The sequence below is a fragment of the Gavialis gangeticus genome, unplaced genomic scaffold, assembly GCF_001723915.1.
Source record: "Gavialis gangeticus isolate Ggan-Ray unplaced genomic scaffold, GavGan_comp1, whole genome shotgun sequence".
Lineage (NCBI taxonomy): Eukaryota > Metazoa > Chordata > Crocodylia > Gavialidae > Gavialis > Gavialis gangeticus.
The window spans coordinates 8,133,389-8,138,929 of NW_017729012.1; the positions used below are offsets into that span (position 1 = coordinate 8,133,389).

At 41.8% G+C, this 5,541-nt stretch overlaps 1 long non-coding RNA gene across 1 annotated transcript in view; it reads right to left on the reverse strand.

Moving 5' to 3' along the window:
- Positions 1–1,850: 1,850 nt before the first annotated feature.
- The window catches only part of LOC109293408, a 4,456-nt gene continuing 765 nt past the window's right edge, over positions 1,851–5,541 (reverse strand). Inside the window, exons 2-3 of the long non-coding RNA XR_002096312.1 lie at positions 5,251–5,354; positions 1,851–3,083 (exon numbers count right to left, since the gene is read on the reverse strand). This is a non-coding gene — a long non-coding RNA (uncharacterized LOC109293408). The remainder of the gene's footprint in view (positions 3,084–5,250; positions 5,355–5,541) is intronic.

A 5,541-nucleotide genomic window follows, 5' to 3' on the forward strand; every position in this document is an offset into this window, starting at 1 on the left:
AACTCCAGACAAACTGCATCATCAGAATAATGCTTCCTGCAGCACTTTTTATTCCTATAGTTTCAGTTAAAAAAAATCTGTAGGGGTAGCACAGTTCTGCAAATGCTGATAGCAGGAGATGCAGCGCCATGTACTCCACCATTAAATCATACTAAATACTTGCCCTTTTCTGGTACAGCTAATGAAAAAAAGTTACTCAGCTGATGTATTACACCAGAACACCTTATGTTTATTGACCTCCCTGTTTAGTACTGCACAAATACATTCTCTTCCATTGCCTTAGACCATTCATAATCATATGTCAAATGATTCTGTGGCTCCGACTGGCATTAAAACAACCTTCTGATATTACTAGCAGTGCAACATGATACTGTATTGCTAATTAGCAGGATGTATACATTAAGTCTACAGAGAGCAACACAGAGGAACAGAAATAAGAAAATACTTCTTCATTTGTGTGCTGTGCCCTTAATCAGTTAGCATTTGCAAAGTTACCTTGCAGTATTCTCAGACAATCTCAATTCACAGCTGTGAAATACAGCCCTTTGATAAGATCTCTGTGAAAAAAAACGTGTGCATGAGCTAGCAGGGGGATTTTGTAACATAGATTTTGCAAGATAACATTTCTCTAGATTTTTGTTGCTATTTGAAAGTGTGATTTAAATATATTCTCAACGGGTAATGACAGATTCGAGTCGCACACTAGTTAGAAGCGACCCATCTTGACACAGCAAACCACAAAACCACATATGCAAACGAAGTCATGTTGTTTGGTCCAAACATTAGCACTAGCTTTTGGCTGCCCTGCCATGGGAGTGGCTTTGTCTGGGGAAAAGCTTACTTTAAATGTTTGCGTTCTTAGGACTTAACGGCATGAGGCATAAAGAGATGTACTCTCCATCTTTGGAGGTTTTTAAGACCCGGATGGACAAAGCCTTAGCTGGGATAATGTAGCTTTGGGCAGGGGGTTGGACTAGATGTGACCTCCTGGGGTCCCTTCCCACCTGAATTTTCTATGATTGTAAGATTTTATAACACGCCAGCTCAGGCATTCAGAGCAACGCGCTGTAAGCAGAAGTGCACCACAAGAAAAAACCAACACAGCCAGTGGTAAATGTACAGGAAGTAGTGAGGACACAAGTTTAAACACCCAAGCCCGTAACTACACATGTTCAGAGCTGAAAGAGAATATAAAAAGATGCGTCATTAGGAGAGGCCAATTTGTAACTGGGAACCAAAGATGGGATGTTTTGATTGAAGGAAACAACAATTGGGGTACCAGGGTTTTTGAAGTTTGCTCAGCATTACTGTTCACAAAGCAAAAGGAAGCTTGTAGTAAAAAGAGGGTATAGACTGGTAGCAATTCTAACCACACTGGTGTAAAAGCCTGAGTAAGGCCATGCCAACCAATGGGACTGCATAGGTTTTGAACCCAGGAAAACCCTTTCCTGAGTGACCCCCGCCCCGTGGTTATCAGAACTGAACATTTTTTAAGGAGTGAATGATTTAAATTAGATTTTTTTTTTTTTTCATTTTACTCAGCTTGGACAATTAAAATAGAACAGTCAGGTGCATTTTGTTCCTAGTCTCTTTTCCATACTGTCCTGTACTACAAAGCATGGGTTGCAAACCAGGCAAAACAGTTATTGGTTTCTTTAAGTGTCCTGATTATGTTTTGGCTGATAGTAAATTTCAGGAAACCAACTCACTTGAAATAAAAACAGAAAAAATATATATAGTTATATATTGTAAGGTAGAGAGAGAGAGAGAGAGAGAGAGAGAGAGAGAGAGAGTGTGTGTGTGTGTGCGTGTGCGTGTGCGTGTGTGTGATTGATTGATCTACCTAACAACATCCCTTTCAGTTTAACAGGTTAATGATATTTTACTTCCCACTGTTTGCAAACATCCTTGAAGGCCTACATGCATTGCTACCCTTTTTTTTTGTATTTTGAATCATCCTGAACCATGCATAGCTAGTGGCTAATATCAGATTCAACCTGGATCAAAAAGATATTTACTATATTGATAAAGCGTCACTACCCAATGCCAGCCAAGCCTATCTGGAGATGTTCTTTCCTACTTCACCACTGCTGCAGACACAGAAGGGAGAAAAAGAATGATTTATAAAAGAACATTATTGTTTTCTAACTGATTAATAATGCTTTTGAATTAAAACCAGGAGTTTAAAATCTGGAGGACTTTGTCTACATAACGTCCTCATTTTCATTAGGACTTCTGGGTTCTATTTGGAATTGATTTGTTACGTGGCTGGGCAGAAAACATGTTACTTATTAACCTGATTTTGGCTCTGTTTCCTCAACTGGGAAGAGGGGATAACACCATCCTTCTCAGAGCCACCGTGAAGCATGAGAACTTGAATGCACTTTTAGATCATCAAATTAAAAGTGCTATAGGTCAGCAGTAATGGTTGCAAGTGCCTTCTCCTCCTCCTCTCACAGCACCCCCATGTTTGGTGCCAAAATAGTAAGTAGCAAATGTTCACAAGCACGGCTTTCCTTCCTTCTAAAAGTTTTAGGTCTCCGATGCTTCAGCATTAAGATCCTCAGTAGTTTTCCCCTCCTGTCGAGCTGCTTATTTTATGTGTCAATATTCTGCATCTTAAATTAAGAGCCAGTACTGCAGATCAATCACATTAAAGCCATCATCCAGCTAAAGTGATGCTGGCCCCAAAACTCTGGCAGAGCTTAAAAGCTTGAGATCCGAAACCCGGAGGACTGTCTTCTTTTTCAAAACACATCCCTGCATTGCAGTTTCTGCATCATCCTTCCCAGAATCAGCTCTCAGGCTGGGAAAGGAAGCCTGGCTGGGGATACAGAGCTCTAGGCAAAGGTGCACGAGAAGCAAGATAAGGCTTGTGGGGACCTCTTGCGGCAAGCTGAGCTACCACGGTGAATATGAAACGCTAGGGGCAGACTGGTAGCAGAATAAGCTTCTGGCTTAATGCACCAATGTCCAGACATACATTTCTGAGCTATACAGAGGTAAATACCATTCCAGTGTCCCTTGATGGAAGAGGTTTTAGTTCACAAATTCTCTCCTCAGTGGATCTCAGCTGTCTGTGTCTTCAAAAGAAGAGAACAGAGTTTGGGAAGCTTGAAGCTATTTTGTTAGGACAACACATTTCCAGCATTCCTACCTAGCACAGATTAGCGACTCCAACCTGCTTCTAGCCTATAAATTGATACTCATCATTTTTTTTAAGCTAGGGATTCTTTATATTAGAAATCTTGTTTCTTGAACTTAAATCTATTTAAAATCAGCTTAGTTGCTCCTTAATATAGACAACCATGTTCAACCATGTTCATCTGAAGTCAGCAAAAGTGCCAGATTAAAAACAGGTTCACGATGACTGAAATCAGGGTTGGTGCATCTACATTACAAGCTTGTACCATGTCCCCAAATCCATTTTGGTTGCATCCGTGAAACGACATTCCACAGCAATGCTAAACACCTGTTTGTCAGCTAGGTCTACAGATGCGCAGGGAGAGATTACAAATATACGGGTCAAATGGGCCAGTGTGTCAGCTTGTGAAACATGAGCCACCCGCGGGCTGTTGTTCAGGTTTCTCTATGGGAGATCAGGGGATTGACACGTATTAAAGATGGTCCTTAGATCACATACCTTGTGGTAACAATTGTGATGATGTTGAGTCCAGCAGGCCAACAGTAATGGGCCAAAATAGCGGCACACGGCTACTCACTGTTCTGGAATGGTAATACATTAAGGATTTTAATGTACAGCAGATCAAACGTGCACAAGCTCAGCTGTGTCCCTGACCTGCTGATGCTTTGGGCCAGTTACGTTCTCCATCCACAGTCCAGTTGGGGTGGGAACGTGAACTGCACGCATTGCTTTCAGTTGGCAGTTGGTCGCCATTTATACACAGAAAAGCAATGAGTGTTGTGCCTAATCTTCCCCTCACAAGGAGTTACTGCCTGTATGTCAAGTCACCACCATCTTTCGAGTGGCTAATATCCACACAATTTAGGCTCTCTACTTTGGGATTACCATGATAAGACTGGCACAGTGACTTGTGATTACAATGAGTTTTGATTGCACTAGGGTCCAGAGTCTAGGAGGCTGCTCAAACAGGTTCTCAGCTGCTCATTTGCCCAAATTGCCCCCATTACTGATCTTCTGATGACCTTGCAACAGTAAGACATCACCCTAGAACAGCAAAGGTGAATTACTGGAATTTCCTCTCTGAAGTGCTTCTCAATCACAAATTACGTGGAATTCATCAGGAGCAGCATGTGTACTAAAGGATTTGAGCAACTGAGATTACTTGTGCCTTCTAGCTCTTTTCCATCTGCATAGCGGAAGAGCGAAGTTTCCATCTTTTTGGCAGGCTAACTTCACATTGCAGAGCCATGCTGGATCATTGCTTGGGCAGAGGGGGTGGTGAGATTAGCGCATCACCGTCAACCATGGGGATGCTCTAAGCTAGTTCTGAAAACAGGTCCCTAAAGATGTGTGGCAGAGTCGTTTTTATGGAAGCGAAAGATTCCTAAACAAGTTATTTTCATAAATGGGTATTAACTTGTTGCATGCTGTTCCAAGACTGCCCAGCTACCTTTTTCATTCTACGGAATATTAGCTCCGTCACTTTTCCACTGCTGAATGGAGATCTACCTAGCAAACAAGGTGACGAAGGGGACTGAGCACAGGCTGGAAGCTGATAACCCTCCCTCCGGTTCTGACACCAATTTGCTGCCTAGTTTTTGGCAGGTTGTTTAACCCCTCTGGCTTCAGTCTCCCTATGTGTAAAGGGCGGAAAACACTTCTGTCTTCGGCTAAGAGCTCATCGACTTTAAAATATCACAACAGTCAGTTTAGAAACCGGTTTAGTCCAATCAGTGCAGCCTCTTCTGGTAAACACTTTTTTCAGCTTAAGAAGTGCCATATCTATTTAGTTTGAGTCAACAACAGGGATTGTTCCAAATAAACTAAATAAGTTTCTAAATTATTTTGTTAAATTGGTGCAATTTTCACGAGGTCTTAGTGCTTAGGCAATGCTTTGAAAACGAGTCCTCATCTTCAGATACACTCCCGGCTAAACAAACTCCTGCGTATGAGTGGGAGCCCCAATGGTTTGAGGAACAAGAGCAGTGGAATAAATTACTCCATGGTCACTCTACCAATTCTACCATTACAGCATGAGCCAGCACTGAACTATCACACAGTATCATGGATGCTGCTTTAATCTTCGACCCTCAGCCCCTTTGTACCTCTTAACACTTCTGCTGCATCGCGTTCAGAGCTAGCGTGGAAGTTGTTCAGACCAAGAGTCATGTTTCTTTCTATTGTAACGCATCTGGTATACCCTGGATTACTGAAAAAAACAGAATAAATCAGTCACTAAGTGGTTTAAATAGCTTATTTCAAAATATGACATCCAACTGTTCTATTATCTCAACTTAGGTAACCTTCAACATTAACCTACTGGAGATTATGCACAGTGGTGCTAGAGATTTTTCTTGTGAGCAGTGTCCCCGAACTTTTTAACTGATGCAGAAGCA